General features: G+C 40.3%; 1 long non-coding RNA gene across 1 annotated transcript; it reads left to right on the top strand.

The window, feature by feature from the left end:
* Window positions 1–15,626: 15,626 nt before the first annotated feature.
* LOC137234148 (uncharacterized) lies at window positions 15,627–17,530 on the top strand. Its single transcript, XR_010947706.1, has 3 exons — window positions 15,627–15,746; window positions 15,805–16,061; window positions 17,095–17,530. It is a non-coding gene; the product is annotated as an uncharacterized lncRNA (long non-coding RNA).
* The last annotated feature ends 581 nt before the right edge of the window (window positions 17,531–18,111 follow it).

The raw sequence follows: 18,111 nt of genomic DNA on the forward strand, positions 1-18,111 counted from the left end.
ATAAAATTTTTTTTTACTGCTATTCATACGAACATTGGAATCCAATCGCTATTTTTCTATGCGTGAGCGAGTCAATGTAGCTTCCCTGATTATGGTCACACTGCAATCAAAATTAGAATATTGTACTGATATACTTAAGACTTTGCTTGGTGATTTCATTGAAAAATGTATAGAGGGCAAAAGTCATCCAATGCGTTTGGCATGAGATGCTCCACCAAAAGGATTAGCCTTCCATCGTGTTCCCAAATGCGCCTTTTTGTAATCCTTATCAGCCCAACGCTGATCGTGGCGATGATTCACATGCTTCCTGGCTGTGCGAAGACCTCTTGGCTTGCCCATAATGTCTAAACTAGCAATGTTAATTTTTTATGCGTTATTACTCCAGGCCACGTCGTAGTAAAAAATGAAATGAAAGAACGGAAAATCACTGGATACATTTCCCGTTGTTTCAATTCATAGGAATTTTACATTCTATACACGGGTATGTATGAATGTGCGTTTTTTTTTTTTGCCTTTGCCGTTGGTATACTGGTACCAGTGAGCGGAATTCTAAAATGGAAATAGTAGTAGTTGGTAGTTTTTACCAAGAAAACAAAAGCTACAGTTCATATTTGTACCAAACAATTAATAATGTCTTGTAAAACAAATAACGCGCATTTCATGGAAATGACACTTTAAAACATGTAAACAAGACAAAATTACATGTACATTTGTATATACCTACATAGCTTATGCCTATACGGTACTCACTTTTTTCCTGTATCATGAGTGTGAGATACTGACAAACATGCACCAAAACGTCTAATCACAACAACAATATTCCAAAATACCAACCATACTGCCAAAAAATAACCGATTTCGGCATGTTATCGTTTCCGTAAAACTTTTTTGTTTTCCTTCAAATTATTCAAAAAAAAAAAAAAACGCTATTTGTCTCATCAAAAAATTTATTCCCTGTTAAGTTGTCCACAAATTTTTCAAAATTGACTGATTTGGTCAGTATCACCTCCTAACGTTAGTTGGGTGGGCTCGGCAATTCAATACGTTAAAATGTCGCAGTATACGTTTTCAGTGCGAAAATACCGAAATATTGGTAGAATCTAAGTTTTGGTGGCAGAAGTCGTAAAAGTAGTAGAAAATGAAAAATGGGTCAAAAAGGTTGGTCAATCTACCAATGCGGTAAAGTCCGTGCACTGACTGCCCATATACTTCTACCAACGGATGTAAATATATATGCTGAGTTTTAAATGCACATTATATTAGGGATGCATAAAAAGATGCAAACGGGTACCCAAAAACCCGTTTCCGGAAAAATCAGTACCGGAGCAAAATACCCTTCGGGAACCGTGCCATTTGATAAAGGCCATCAATTTAACAGGACTACAAGCCTACTTGGGGGAAGATTGAACAAATAAGCGGAGGGCAATACAAACAACTAAAAAATTATACATTTGATAAATCTCCCCCCTCTTCCAAAACGAAGATTTTCTTATTTTTTCCTTTATATAGTATAAAATTTAGCGTATCAAACATTTTTTTGTGGCGGGCAGGAAAATTGTTGGTTCTTAGCACCAACAACACAAATAACAGCGACTCAAAAGAACCCACGCTATACACTTTCTACCCGGTTCGGTACCAGAATGTGCGAACCGAAAATCGTATATGCTAATTTTTCTGCAGCACTAGTGTGCCCGTGGCTAACTAAAACGCTACCGGGTGACATAAACTAAACAAAATAACGCACTAAATACCCAGGCACATGACGTGCAGGGAAAGAGGCCATGCACATAATGTGCGCCAAATATATTTTTTGCAGCAACAGATGATTTTCCCCCTACACACGAGCTAATAAAATTTCCTAACCTCGATAATCAAATTAGGGTCTACTCGCCACCGAAAGCGTGACACAGTCATAACAACTCAACGAGTTTCCTTTATTTTCTTCCATACTCTCTCAATAGAATGACTCGTTACGCTTCGCTAAGAAGGAGGACTGAGCGCCAGGCCGCTCGTTACCCAAAGCCGTGCCACTTATGCGACGCGAAACACCCAATCAGGTCATGCCCGATATACCGCGCGAAGTCCCCGCTGCAACGACTGCGCGAAATTATAAAGGCCAAGTACTGCCAAAATTGCCTTTCAATGGTACATCATGCACGAGACTGCACGAGTCAGGGCAGGTGCCGAAGATGTGGTAGCAACCATCATACCACGCTGCACCTGTCGATGGAGGACTTGTCGTCCGAGCCAGAACCGCCGAAGAGCTGGAACCAGCTGGTCATGGAAGAAGAGGAAGAAGGGTATGAGCGGATGCCCACTATGCAAGAGGTGGACGACGGGAGGATGGATGAGGCGCTGTCTCTCCACGCGTCCGATTCGGCCTTTGCAGAAGAACCACAACTGCCATCCGGGAGTGCAGCGGGCTCCCATATAGTAAATTCCGACACTAGGGGATCGGACCCACGGCCGTTCCGACCCCTATTAGCACACGAACGACGAGGAAAAGGGGAGCGGAATCACGGCCGTCCCGCCCACCTACGCAACAACGCACGCAAGCACATCGACCAACGCGTGATCGTAGACTGGCCCCTCGGCCGCGCCAGCTACACGCGATACGAAACATGAAGGACGATCATCGAGACGGCAGACTGGCAACTCGGCCGCGCCAGCTACCTCAATACAGCTCATTCCGGAACGGGGTCATTCCGGCCCGCGCCTCAGCCGGCCCAACCCTTCGGCCAATGGCTGCTCTGGCGCCAACTGCGATCGTGAAGGTGGAAGCCGGAGGGCGTCTGCACCTCATTCGTGCCCTAATAGACGCATGTTCCCCCCGCACAACGATCGACTGCAGGCTGGCGCGAGAGTTAGCACTGCCGACAACCAACGCCGATGGCGAAACCGGCTGTTTTATTCGCTTTAGAGGCAAACATGGGCAGAGTAAGACGGTGACGACTCACGGAGTCTGCGTCCACGACTTCAGGCGCGTCAGTCCAACTTACAACGTCGACCCCAGCGTCGCGGCTCCTTACGAGCACATCCGACTTGCGGACCCCCATTTTTATGCGTCCACCCCAATTCGCCTCGTTCTTGGCGGCGACGTCTACGCCGAAATCATGACGTCGGGCACATTACCACCATCTTTTGGATCGCTGCTCGCGCAAAGCACGATCTTCGGGTGGGTGCTTTCGGGGACACACCCGATCTAGCATACCCTAACGGTTATTTAGGTCTAGTTAATTAGTTTATTGTAAGTTTAAACATGTAAATTGTACATTTCCCGAAATAAATGAAGTTTATATGAATGGCAAGAAATATATGTTACGGTTTCCATTAATTTTTTGTTCTATCGTCCTAGCTCTAGGTCACGGCGGAGGCAAGGAGGATGCCGTCGCGCCGTCCGGCGCGCACCGCTTAATTTAGAATCTAGTTTTAAGACAAATCGTGGTCGGGCCGCTCGGGCGGAGTCTGAGCTGTTGCGTATCGCAAGGGGGCCGGCATGTTTAGGCCCGAAGCCTAAATTCATATCAACTCGCGCCACCCTAATAGCACCCCTTTATCGACCACTAGTTCGCCCACATGCATGTATGTGTGTGCGTAGGTAGGGTTATGTTGTCCGTACACATATACATGCATGCCGGTACAACTATGTGGGGAAGCTTCCCCTTAAAACCGGAGACTTTTTTCCGCGGTTCAACGGTTGTCCTTGACAAGGCAACCGTCTACTTTTCCAGCGATCGTTGAGCGATCCAGAGCTAACACTGTCCGAGGAGCCCCGCCACATTTTATTACAAAAGGTAAATTATTGTACTAATTTTAATTTTCACTTCAAATAAAATCATTATTATAACGAGAAATATCTCTCGCCTCCTTATCTTTTCTTTTTAAATTTAACCCAAACGCAATTGTGGTGCCTCCACTCCGTTGCCGAGTTTGCGACACACCACAATTGTACAGTTATACTTAATGGTGGGTCTTTCTATTTTCATTTAAGGACTTACAATTTTGTGATTCGTGCCAAAGTTAATATACCATTTCATTTTCATGAAATTTATAAAAATGTCTTCTCATTTCCTGTTACAATAATATTTGATAAGTGAAATATCATTGATTTAAAACTATTTTTTGCTAAGTTTAGCTTATAATGTCGTAGACTATAGACTCTGTTAAATTTGTTTTATATCTAAGTTGCCGTGGTCTTTAACCGATCCCGTGCGTTTTTTCTAGAAATATTTTCTACTATAGAGAAAATTTGTGTACCCAATTTTATTACGATCCGTTAATTTTTCTTCTAGTTATGGCTTCCGAAACATAGAAAATTGCTTAGTCATAAAAGGGCGGTCTCACACCCTTTTTCAAAAATTTTAGTGTTTTCCAATTTAATGTTATAATTCAAGTAAAATGTAAAATTCTATAGATGCAAAGCTCGTTTTCGCTAAGATATAGCTTATTATTTTCGTCTAAGGCCCTTTTAAAAATCTTTTATATGAAAGTGGGTGTGATCTTTAACCGATCTCGTCCATTTTTTCTGGAAATATTTCCTGCTATAGGGAAAATCAGTGTACCAAGTTTTATTACGATAGTAGTATGTAAATGGCGGTTCTAACTCAAATGGTGCAAGGAAAAATGTGCCAGGAAAAGTATATACACACCGACACACATATATATATACAGCAAAACAATTGCGCTAGGTGTCGCATCCGTTCGTCTGGTTTGTGTTCTGGCTGATCTTCCGTTAGGTGTTTCATCCGTTCTTCTTGTTTGTGTTCCGGCTGACCTTCCACTAGGTGTCGCATCCGTTCTTCTGGTTTGTGTTCTGGCTGATCTTCCGCTAGGTGTCGCATCCGTTCTTATGGTTTGTGTTCTGGCTGATCTTTCGCTAGGTGGCGCATCCGTTCTTCTGGTTTGTGTTCTGGCTGATCTTCCGCTAGGTCGCGCATCCGTTCTTTCGGTTTGTGCTCTGACCGATCTATGTCATTTAGGTGCATACGTATGACACCGCAAAAGAACAAAACAAACTTTACCTCTAGCAGAGTTTAGCCGTAAACATGACAGCATATAAATTATATATATATATATATAACTTACAGTTCCCAGGATAGGAACCTTTAAAAAATTAAAGTTGCGACGAACCAGCAGTTCGCCAATGGTTAAATCAAACACAAGAATTCAATTGAATTTCGCAAGACAAATTTATTGTGCACTGGTGGCACTCACTATCATAACTAACTCTAAACATAATTACTTCTTTCCATGAAACCTTTAACTCTACGCTACTTATGTTAACGTTGCAGATCCCACCACCATCAAATATTTCGCAATCGATGAGTTATGTGTGCACGTCAATATTGCCTATGCTGCATTTCTCACGCGTTGTTGATCGTGTTGTGTTACCATTCGCTTGCGCGTGGACTACGTCAGCGAAAGTTCTATATTGGCCAGCAAACTCACATGCACGGCAACGTGAGTAAAGGGTGCGCCATTGGGGGTATTGGGAATATGGGTGTGATAACTCCTCCCCCTTTAAAGATCTGCGTCCCGCAGATCAAACGAAAAACGTGAAAGGTTTATGGTAGGTATGGAGTGGTTAAGGCTATCTGTTGGTTGGCTAGTTCCTGAGTAATCAAGCTCAAATGTAGATGTGTCCTTCGTGATCGTATTGGCCTTTGTGCGATATGCCCCGTGTTCGAATATTTCTGGAAGGTTTAGCTTTCTAGTGTACCATCTCCATAGGATAGCAGCGGCCACGACTATTCCGCATACTGTTAGGGCTTCTGTAATGATAGACAAATTGATTTTTTCATTAACGTATCCCAGATACCTTACGTTGTCCATTGTGATATCGTGGACATATTCCAGGTTTATCTTCATTGTATGATTTTTAACTTTGGAAAGGATGGCAGGCAGAGCCTGCACTGTTATGGCTTGGTTGCTGGAGAAAACTTGGTCACCGATCTTGATAGTTTCGTTGTTTAGTTGGATGACGTAGGTGCCGTTGATGGTGTTTGTGAAATTATTGCTCCTGATCACGCCTTGGTAATTCGAGAGGAATATCGTATTGTCGTTTACCAATTCTATAGTCGATCCATTTCTCCTGGTGAATTGGCAGCTAGCGTCTCCCCCTTTTAGTAATCGTGGTATGCAGCTATCTTCATCCAATTTTGATAAGGAGTCTGACCTGCATACTGTAGATGAACTGATTAGTATACAATTACCCGTCAACCCGTAAGTTTCCTCTTGGTTTACGAGCATCCTGTCAAACGGTAGATCCAGCTGTTTGTGTCCGTATATGCCGGCGCGAGTGATCAGCATATTATATTTTTTGGCTGTTACCTTCGGCATTGAGAGCACATAGAGAAGCAGTGTCCCATTTGTATATACTGACGGTTGACCGTACTCAATTGCTTCGATTATATTTTCGTACGGAAGGGTCTCCATTTCCGACAGCACCTGATTGATCTCGTCATTGTCAAGTAAGTTTGTGTTGACAATACCACTTTTTGCCAGCTGGCATGACCGTACTATTTCGTTGACCTCTTCGCGAACGAGCAGGATATTGTGCAGTGCACTTTGATCAAATTCTGTTGCCTCGTTCTCCTTTGTAACATAGTTTGTGCGGTCCATCACCTCGTCAATTTTCTTCACGATGTCTTGGGTGGCCGTAAAAAGCTTCTTATTAACTTTATATTGGTGGTTATTGCTCTCAATTACTTCGTTTTGGCTGCGGAGAATATTATTCCAGTCGGTTGCGTCGGGTGACCCTGCCAACCATTTCCATGCTGAGCCCAGCCAATCGATTGAGCGGGTTTTCCTAACTTTGCTTGTGTTGCCCGTTAATTCCTGGAGTCGCTCTAGTGTTTGGTTAATGTAGGGTTGAGCCAAAATCTTGTCGTCGGTTCGCTTCATTAGCCGGCTTGTCAATTCTTCCATCTGCATGGTAATTGTAGCATATTGTTGGAGGTTGATAGCGTGAATCAGCTTGAATGATCCGCTAATGATCCACCCATTTCCGTCCTGGATGGTTATGATGGGTTCTTTATAGTGGAAAATATGAAGGGCGCTGATGGCTGGTGCCAGCAGTGGGAATCTGCAAGGATGTTATTCTTGTTAGTGTGTTAGTAAAGTAATTCCCAAGTTACTTAAAAATTTTGTTAGGATTTGTAGTTTTTACTAACTAGTGTGAGAAAAGAAAAATTTAATTTTGCCTTTAGGGCTGTAAATGTAGTTATTAGTGCTAGGTTTACAGAAAGGTATTTTATTTTGACATTTTATTATTGTGCATAGCTTTGGTCTTCTTGCTTAGATAAATTATTTTTTAGTGTGTTAGTAGCTTTTATTTATTTATTTATGTTTTTAGAATTAAAAATTTCGATACATGTTTAGTACAATATCTATAGGAATAGTTTTCATTGCCATTGTGATTAGTTGAGAGAGAAAAAAAAAAAGGATAAAAAATAAAAGGGTGGTAGTTTTTCTTCAACTATTATTTTTTCCCTTATTACGTCTATAAGATGGGAAAAAATAATTTGTTTTCTTGTTTAAGTGTATTCCCCATTTCTTGTGCGGTGAGCAAAAAATGTGACTCTAGATTGCGGTTAAAAGATTTGTAAGTTGTAATTTTGATTAGTGGGGGAAAGGGAAACAAAATTTAAAAATATGAAAGGATAAAAAAAAATGGTTTATTGTTTTTATTTTTACTTTTTTGTTCTATAATTTTTCATTTCCCTTTTTTCCTTTGGCAATAAAATAAAAGAAAAAAGGAAAAGGCGAAGAGGATAATTTTTTCTTTTTTTTTCACTCAACGGATTAGGCGAAGAGGATAATTTTTTCTTTTTTTTCACTCAACGGATTAGGCGAAGAGGATAATTTTTTCTTTTTTTCACTCAACGGATTAGGCGAAGAGGATAATTTTTTCGTTTTTTTCACTCAACGGATTAGGCGAAGAGGATAATTTTTTCTTTTTTTCACTCAACGGATTAGGCGAAGAGGATAATTTTTTTCTTTTTCTTTCACTCAACGGATTAGGCGAAGAGGATAATTTTTTCTTTTTTTTTCACTCAACGGATTAGGCGAAGAGGATAATTTTTTCTTTTTCTTTCACTCAACGGATTAGGCGAAGAGGATAGTTTTTTCTTTTTTTTTTTTCACTCAACGGATTAGGCGAAGAGGATAATTTTTTCTTTTTTTCACTCAACGGATTAGGCGAAGAGGATAATTTTTTCTTTTTCTTTCACTCAACGGATAAGGCGAAGAGGATAATTTTTTCTTTTTTTTCACTCAACGCATTAGGCGAAGAAGATAATTTCTCATATTTTTTCTTCCTGCGGATTAGGCGCTAGGATTAAGTTTCAATGTTTTTATAGGCTAGAGGATCATACTGTTCTCGAACCAGCTATGGGGGATCGTGGAGTCCGGTTTGGGAGTGGCGTAGCCATTTGTCAAATTCTATGGCGTCACAACCTACTAAGGCACGATTTGTCCCACTAACAAGCCCGCTCTTGTAGTAATGATCATTTCCTTTTGTTAAGATTTCTTTTCGTTTTTGTTTTTGAGTTATTATAATTTTTTCATTTCTTTTTCTGTGATTTTTTCTTTATATTTTTTATTTTTGCAACGATGTTTGCTTTTTTTCTCAGTTATGTGCTAGGATGTGTGTTCCTGCGTTTGACATTTTTAATGTGGGTTTTGTGAATTTTTTTACCACTGACTGTGGTTACTGATACCCTGTTATCCTTTGCGACAATTTCTTTTCTATATATGGGTTTTTGTTTACCCTTGATCTGGTTGTCCTTCACGTATATGACATCATTTTCGTCATAACGCTCAGGTAAAGACCTTTTCCTATTATGTCGTTCAATCTGGGCTTGCTGCTTTTCTGTCAACAAAGTTTTCAAATATTCATTGGTCTTCCTACTTTTTTCTAGAAGTTCTTGGTAGTTGGAAGCTCTTGCGCGGTTGAAAAATATTTCGCTGGGCTTCCTGTTTGTAACAGAATGGATAGAATTGTTATATCGATCTACTGCTATGGTTACTAACTGCTTTGTTTTTAGGTTTGCGTTATCTGCCTTTAGGCACCTGATGATTTCGATTAAAGTGGAATCTAGTCTTTCCACCTGACCATTCACTTCGCTTCTCTGGGTCGGTGTGCGATACAACCTAACCCCTAATGATTCCAAGAGGTTCTGTATAATTGGACTAATCAGACCGCGCTCGTTGTCGGTCACTAGGATATCTGGGGTCGTAAAATAGTGTAGGAGTTTCACTATTTTGTCCTTAAGGTGCAAAGTAGACTTGTTTCTCAAGTGAAAGAGTTTCGCAAATTTTGAAAATTTGTCAATACAACTGAGAAATTTCTCTCCTTGTATTTCAAATATGTCCACGTGAATAATTTCACAAGGACGTGATGGGATAGGTGTGTTTTGTAATTCTGGTTTATTTGGATGTCTATCGTATTTGTTAATTTTACACGTCTCGCAGGACGAGACGTATTTCTTGATGATGCTGTTCATTTTTGGGAAGTAGTATTTCTCTAAGATTTGCTTTTTATTTTCGGTGGCGTTGCGATGAGCTCTTTTGTGCTCTGCCCACACTATCTCGCAAATCCTATCAGGATCTCTCAAATCCTCTACAATAGACTGAGTTACACGGATTTTATATTGCATAAAATTCTCTAGGTATACTTTTTGGAGCAGCCCTAGTTTACCTTCTGGCATTTTAATGCCGTTGACAACATTCGGCCTAAGCTTCTCTTTGAGTACCCTAATAAGCTCTTCTTCAGTGATACCTTCTATCTTTAGGTAGTGTCTCGAGTAACCTGGATGAGGTTCTTCAAATATTTCTAGTCTGCCCCTAAATACAGGCTGGTTCCTAAATACGTTAAGAGGCACTTCAACGAACGGTATGAGGTCAGAATTGTCCTGTTCTGCACTGTGGATCGTATCATCGTCCTCGCTTTCAGAGTTCGCTGTTGATCCTGTGGTTGCGTTCCGACTGGCGGCTTCGGATGTTGATGTTGTGAGTGGGTTTGCTTGAGTTTTGAGTCTAGACAGAGCGTCAGCCACGACGTTAGATTTCCCTGGTTTGTAGATTATCTCGTAATTGTATTCCTCAATCCTAGCCTTCCAACGTTTTAGCTTGGCATTGTAATTACGATTGCTTAGAGAGAAAGTTAACGGTTGGTGGTCAGTAAATATACGTATCTTTTTAGCACCATAGAGGTAGTTCCGGAGGATGTCCAAAGCCCATACGATAGCAAGCATTTCTTTTTCGTTTGTTGCGTATGCTTCTTCCGTAGTGGATAAACTCCGCGATATAAACGCTATGGGTTTGTCCTTACCATCGTGGTCTTGTGATAGTACTGCACCAATAGCGAAATCGGAAGCGTCCGTCGTCAGGTTGAAGGATTTATCGAAGTTAGGGAAGGTCAAGACTTCGGAGGTCGTCAATATCTCCTTGAGATTCGCGAATGCTTCTTGGGCTTCATCGTTCAAGGTAATCGGCACCTTTTTCGATTGAGTTGCCCTTACTTGTGCATGTTCCCCTCGCGTAAGGTTGGTAAGTGGCTTTGCTATCTTCGCGTAATCGCGAATAAACTTCCTATAATATGAAGTTAGCCCTAGAAAGCTCTTGAGTTCTTTTAGGTTCGATGGAGGCAGCATGTTTTTAATGGAATTGACTTTCTTTGGGTCAGGGAGTATTCCTTCGGGAGTCACGATGTACCCCAAAAATTCCACACTTCTTTTCAGAAATTGCGTCTTTTCAAGGTTGACCTTTAGACCCGCAATCAAAAGCCTGGCAAGGATAGTGTCGATGTCCCTTAAATGTGTAGCTTCGTCTCTGCTGGAAATTATGATGTCGTCGATATATACGAAACAAATACGACCTATGTATTCTTTTAGCACGTCGTCTATCATGTGCTGGAAGATAGAGGGTGCATTTTTCAGACCGAAAGGAAGCCGCAAAAATTCATATTTTCCATTCATTGTGGAAAATGCGGTTTTTGCGATGTCGCTCTCCTTCATTGGGATTTGGTGGAATCCCGAAGTAAGGTCGAGTGTCGTGAAAAATTTCGCATTACCAAGACTCGCGTTAGTGCCATTGATATCAGGGATAGGGTACGTATCGGGGATTGTTACGGCGTTTAGTCGCTTGAAGTCAATGACCATTCGATATTTCTTTTCTCCATCGGATTGAGATTTCTTTGGTACGATCCATATGGGTGAATTGTAGGGACTCTTGGAAGGACGAATGATGCCTTCTGATAGTAAGTCCCGGATTTGCTTTTCCACCTCCTCGCGCATATTAACGGGGTAGGGGTAGCTTTTTGTATAGATGGGGTTCTCGGTTACAGTTTTAATCTCTGCCTGGACATTGGTGTGGATTTCCATGCTTCGGTCGACCGGTCCGAACAAAATTTCATATTTTTCTAGTATCTGGTATAGCTTATTTCTTGTAAAGTGGGTAATATTATTATCAAGGGGGATATTTGTACTGAAACTATTCACCTGCTGCGCTTTTTTTCGTTTAAGAGGCAGCAGAATGTCTGGTTTTAAAATGAGAACATTCAGTTCCCGGTCTAAGACTGCCTTGATTTCTGACAACGTATCGTCGCCTATTATTCCGTCGAACGATTTGAGGCCTGGGAGAACAAAAAAGGTGGTGAGTAGGTCTTTGCCTACAAATTTAAAGAAGTGTCCACATATTTTCCTGTCCACCTTTATAGTTCCACCAGCGGAGATTACATGAAACGGCTTTTCTACCGGTGAAGTATTTTGTGCTATTCGTTCACTTATATAATTTTTATTCGCCCCCGTATCCACTAAAAATTCTAGAATACCCAAATCTTGTGTAGCGTATTCTAAATACGGTACGCCGGACACGAGGCTCCCATGGTAAAATTTACCTGATCGCCTGTTGTTTGTTCGCTGTTGTCGTTGGTTGAGGTGCTCGGGCTCTCTTCTTCGTCTACTGGAATCAGATGGAATAATTTCTGTTGCTTACTCGGGGTTTTGTTTGCATATCCTTGGTAGCTTGTAGAACTTGCCCCCCTTTTTGTATTGTCGTATCTAGAGAATGTGCTGTTGCCTCTTTGTCGGCTCTGTGAAGATGGTTCGGCATCCATTCTTACTACCGTGTTGTTTCTCCAACTTGGGGTGGACTGATTGCTAAATTTCATTTGACCTGAGCTTGGGTAAGAGGGCCGTTGCCCTGTTTGGTTGTTCTCTCCACCTGCGGCCCGAATTGTCTAAATTAGGATAATTTCTTCCATTGCGGGAAAAAAATTTTGGAGCTGAGGGTTGATAATTGTCATTTCTATTATCCCTGTGGACGGGTGGGCGGTAGATTGCATTCCTGCGATCCACATTCAAGATTTTGAGGCATGCAGAGTATGCCTCAGGCAGGGTTTTCAGGTTTTGGACAAGAAGCAGGGCAGGAAGATCTCCGTTTAGCCCTCTTATGAAGACGTCTAACGCCCTTCGGCGGTGAGCCTCGGCCAATGCCTCTATGGTTTCTCCGTGTACGTATTTGTCTATCTTTATTGTATTTATCATTAAAGAAAGCTGTTTCTGCACTTGAGTATAAAAATCGGACATCTTTTGCCGTCCTTGCGACATTAGTGTCAGTTGTTGCTCTAACGTTTCTATGTCCCTAATGTCTGCGTAATGCAGAGAGAGGATTTCCTTTATCCTCCTCCAGTCCGAATCTAGGATATTGTGCGCCAGCAGCGCAGAATCTGCCGCGACCCTAATCTTCCCTCTAATGTGCCTTAAGATAGCAGTGTATATTGGCTTATGCCGCACTATTTCATAATCACGTATAACTTGTTCAACGCTATGGACCCAGGAGCCGTAGTGCTCCCGTGATCCATCGAATACCTGTAATTCTTTTACACAGTCGGGTAACTTGGCGACCTCCGCCAGTTCACTCTCTGTCCGAGGACTCACTAATGGCTCTACTATTAGTTCTTCCCTGGTGTCCGAAGACTGCCTTCGCACTTCCCGCACTTGGGCTTCTAGCCTTTCCAAATTATCACTCAATCCAGACAAGGATTCATCGCTGTTCTTTGATTCTACACCTTTGAGTCGTTGGTAAATTTTTTTGAGTTGGGCTAGTATGGCGTTAATGGCGCCATTCTGTTCCGTAAGCGATTTCTTCACCTCGTCTGCGTCCATGGTTTTATCTCTGTGAAAAAATAAGAAAATAAATATACAGAAGGGATTAGTTTATACTCACAAGATCCAATATCTCATTGGAACTTTCTGGTTGAAACTTATTGAGATTTTTGTAAGGAAAAAATGTATTTATCTGTATTTTCCCTTTGCTAGTTCACTCTTTTTCACTTAGAAATTTTTCAACGTGTTGAAGATTTGTTTATTGTTTTTTACCCAGTTTTTTCTTTATCTGGGTTTTAGTTCACTTCCTCTTTCACTTAGAACAAGCACTTCGCACCGATTGCTCGGGCGCCACTTACAGTTCCCAGGATAGGAACCTTTAAAAAATTAAAGTTGTGACGAACCAGCAGTTCGCCAATGGTTAAATCAAACACAAGAATTCAATTGAATTTCGCAAGACAAATTTATTGTGCACTGGTGGCACTCACTATCATAACTAACTCTAAACATAATTACTTCTTCCCATGAAACCTTTAACTCTACGCTACTTATGTTAACGTTGCAGATCCCACCACCATCAAATATTTCGCAATCGATGAGTTATGTGTGCACGTCAATATTGCCTATGCTGCATTTCTCACGCGTTGTTGATCGTGTTGTGTTACCATTCGCTTGCGCGTGGACTACGTCAGCGAAAGTTCTATATTGGCCAGCAAACTCACATGCACGGCAACGTGAGTAAAGGATGCGCCATTGGGGGTATTGGGAATATGGGTGTGATAACTTATATATATCAACAAACCGAAAAATACATACCGACACAGACACATCCATCCATATGCATACATTCAGAAAGATAAGGGCTACTTGTCTCAATGTATAAGTTAACAGCGGTTAACGCTAATACCATGTGCCATATTCCCACAGCAAAATTCTGGATACTTTTATCCATACTGGGAAACCAGACTAAACAATGCATTTTTGAGTATGCGCTTCTGTTTCGACATAACGAAACATGACCACACTTAAGTTGGTCTTCCTACATATTGTGTTCACTGCTCAAAGCTAGTGAACCAATATTCGCGGAAAATGATGACGTTGCCAAATTTCCATATGAACATCTGCATGCGTTACAGAGGGCGTAGATTAAGCTAAGAATAGAATAAGAAAATAAGGTAAATCATTTGTAAGAAAAGATGCATAAAAATGTATAGAAATACCAATAAACATTCAGATTTGTCTCGACCGCTAAACGAGAATGGCACTCTAGTTCATTTATATAAATTGGACATCTTTTCGGTAAAAAAAAAAAAATGTAGTAAATTGTTTAAACATTTTATAAGGATTTTCCACCGTGTTTAACCAGGATCACTTCTAGTAAACAGTAATAAACTTTAATACTTATACATCGTTACTTCTTTAACACCGTTGCTTATTGTAGACATATTCCACATTATGAATCAAGCTCTTAAGGATTTTACTTATTTATTTATTTATTTATTTATTTATTTAATTATTTAAAGTCAACTAACAAGAGTGGTCGACTAACAAAATACAAAGGAAAGTAACATAAAAAAAAGATAGCGTAAAAATATATACAAGTATAGAATTAAAAATGGAATAAATTAAAAATTTACAATTTATTTTAACATTGAACAAGAACTAAAATTAAACTATCATTACAAATTAAACAAATAAACTTTAAGATATCAGTTGAGACTGAAAAGTATATCATTGCGTAAGGCAACAAACGAACATTCGATACTAATGCAATTTTACAAGTCGTTATAGTACGAGCACCAAACACGTATAGGATCATTTTTGTCAAAATTTCTACGACACAGGGGTAAATGGAAGGGCACGTAGTGTCTGGACATCCTAGCAGGAACTGCAAAGCTCAATCGACTTAGCAGCTCAGAGGAGTCAACCTCACCTAGAATTAGCTTATGCAGGAACATTACCCCGAGTAATATTCTACGATTTTCCAGAGTTGGCAAATTTGTGAGAAGAAGTCTACTTCTATAAGACGGAAGATGAAGATTTGAGTCCCAGTTAAAGGCCCGTAGAGCAAAAATTAAAAATTGTTTCTGCACAGACTCAATAAGCTTTATATGAGTAATATATAATGGACACCAAACACACGAGCAATACTCAAGTATTGGGCGGACCAGCGAAGTGTAGAGGACTTTGGTCAGATACGGATCCTTGAACTCCTTAGCCCAGCGTTTCACAAAACCAAGGGTACCCATTGCTTTATTAGTAATAGCAGAAATATGTGAGTTGAAGCTCAGTTTCGAGTCAAACAGAACCCCTAAATCGTTAATCGAAGATATACGCTCAATAAGAGTGCCATAAAGTGCATAAGACGACAGGACAGGCTTCACGCGATGAAATGTCATGAACTTACATTTGGAACAGTTTAGAACTAATGCATTAATTGTACACCAGCGTTGAAATGAGTCCAAATCAACCTGAAGTAGATTTGAGCGAGTTAACTCCGAAGGCAAGCATGTATTGCAAATTTTTACATCATCGGCATACATTAGAGCTCGTGAATGATTCAAAATCTGTGGCAGATCATTTATAAAAAGAGTAAAAAGCAATGGGCCTAAATGACTGCCCTGAGGTACACCAGAGGTAACATGAATTGATTTTGAAATAATATTTTTATAAAGCACCTTTTGGGTTCTATTAGAAAGATAGCTTGAGAGCCATGAAGTCAGACTCTTCGGAAAGCCCAGTAAATCAAGCTTCAGAATCAGAAGTTCGTGATTCACTGAATCAAAAGCTTTACTAAAATCCGTATAAATCACATCAGTTTGCTTGCAAGCCAAAAAACCATCCCGAACTAAAGAGGTAAACTCAAGTAGGTTTGTGGTGGTTGACCTACATCTCACAAACCCATGCTGAAAGGGTGATAATATGGAAGTACACGAATGTTGAAGCTGACAGGTAATTATTTGTTCAAAGGTTTTAGGAATAGCTGAAAGCTTAGCAATTCCCCTATAATTCTCAATATTAGATCTACTACCCTTCTTGTGCAGAGGTATGATAAACGACTGTTTCCAAATTGATGGAAATGACGCTGATTGCAAAGATAAATTGAACAATTTTACGATCGGTTCTGTTAAGTTCACAGCACAGAACTTAAGCATCCAGCCAGGAATACCATCGGGCCCTGGAGAAAAAATCGGTTTCAGAGCTAAAAAACTCTGAAGTACAGTGGCACTATCAATAACTGGATTGAGAATACAGTTAGAACTAACTATCTCGAACGGATAACTACCGGTTTGGGTACAGGTTGAAGAATAGGTCGATTTGAAAAAGTCTGCGAATAAGTCGGCAATATCATGGTCAAGGCTAGCATTCTCGCCACCCAAAGACAAAGATGATGGAAATCCCGAAGATCTGCGCTTTGAATTAACAAACCCGTAAAATTTTTTAGGATTTTTAAAAAACTCAATTTTGCATCTTGTTAAATACGACTTGTAGCAGTTTTGATTCAGGCGTTGGAAATTGGAACGGGCAACTAAATATTTAGAAAAATCTTCAGAAGAACCAGATCTTTTAAAACGCTTATAGAGCCTCGATTTAATATTGTTCAGGTTAGCAAGTTGCCTCGAGAACCAAGGTGGTTTACTACTCTTAGCCTTAACAAAATGAACCGGAACGCAACGATTAATAAAGTCACTAAGGTAACTATAAAAAATAGACGTGGCAGTCTCAACATCAGTACAAGCATAAAGGTCAGACCAATCGTGGGAAGCTAACAGTTGATTAAGCAAATCAAAGTTAGCCTTTTTAAAACATCTCGAACGAGAACGACATAACACTTCCATGAAATTAATCGTAGGCAGTAGATTGTCCAGTGTAACCTCAAGTGTAGGGTGCAAGGGATCTTAAGGCAGGGATAAGGCAGGGATTCGACTGAGACCAGTACCTATTGAACTATCACCAAAAACTAAATCTAACAACTTATTTTTAGAGTTCACAACGTTATTAATCTGAACTAGCGGCAATTCCATAAGCGAACCAATGAAATCATGCTGAGTAACAGGAGTCAAAAAGTTTGAATCATCGTTGCCAATCCAACTAACGTATGGTAAATTAAAGTCCCCAAGAACCACTAGGCGATCGTTATCACGCAAACGAGAATGAAGGCTGTGGATAACTGCTTTATGGCAATCATAAACGTACATATCTGACCGAGGCGGTATGTAGGAACAAGAAATATATAAGAAAAAATTCGGGAAAAAGAGCTTTACAGCTATGAATTCAATGTCAAGCGCGTCCTCAAAGCTCAACAATTCAGTAGAAATACTGGACAATACAGCTATCAGGACACCGCCTGCTCTCGATTGACGATCACACCGAAAAACAACGTAGTCATTTGAAAATAACTCCGAATTTAAATTATCAGGTTTTAGCCGAGTCTCTGTGAAAGCAATCACTTCCGCAGTAAAAGTAAAACTGTTAAGGTAAAATGCATTTAATTTAGAACGTAAACCACGAACATTCTGATAGTGAATAGTTACTTTTGAATCGTATTTGCAGGGCAGGTAATCAAGTTTTTTGAAACTATACGTGCGCGAGGCTCAACCTTCGACTTTGTGGTGTACAAATGTACCACCGAATGTATAGGCCAAAAAGATTTATCAAGAACCATATCAAAATATACATCTGGAACTGATATTTTAAATGAAGAAAAATCCCTCACATACTTAAAAACAAATTTATGTGCACTAATGTTAATAGAACCTGTACTATTAATCTTAGCTAAGATATAATTAACGACATCAGACTCCGTCAGAGATGGATGCAATCTTGATACGAAAATTGCCCGTCGGGGCGGCACGGCAGTAACCAACCTAGGACCAGCCGGATCTAAATTAGTGTCACCCAAATTTCCAGCAACATCAACAATGTTATCGTCATTCGATACAGCGTCATTACCATTTAAAGTACGCGCAGTGTTGCTATCATCTACAATATTTTGGTTATT

This window comes from Eurosta solidaginis, chromosome X (assembly GCF_040869045.1).
Source record: "Eurosta solidaginis isolate ZX-2024a chromosome X, ASM4086904v1, whole genome shotgun sequence".
NCBI lineage: Eukaryota > Metazoa > Arthropoda > Insecta > Diptera > Tephritidae > Eurosta > Eurosta solidaginis.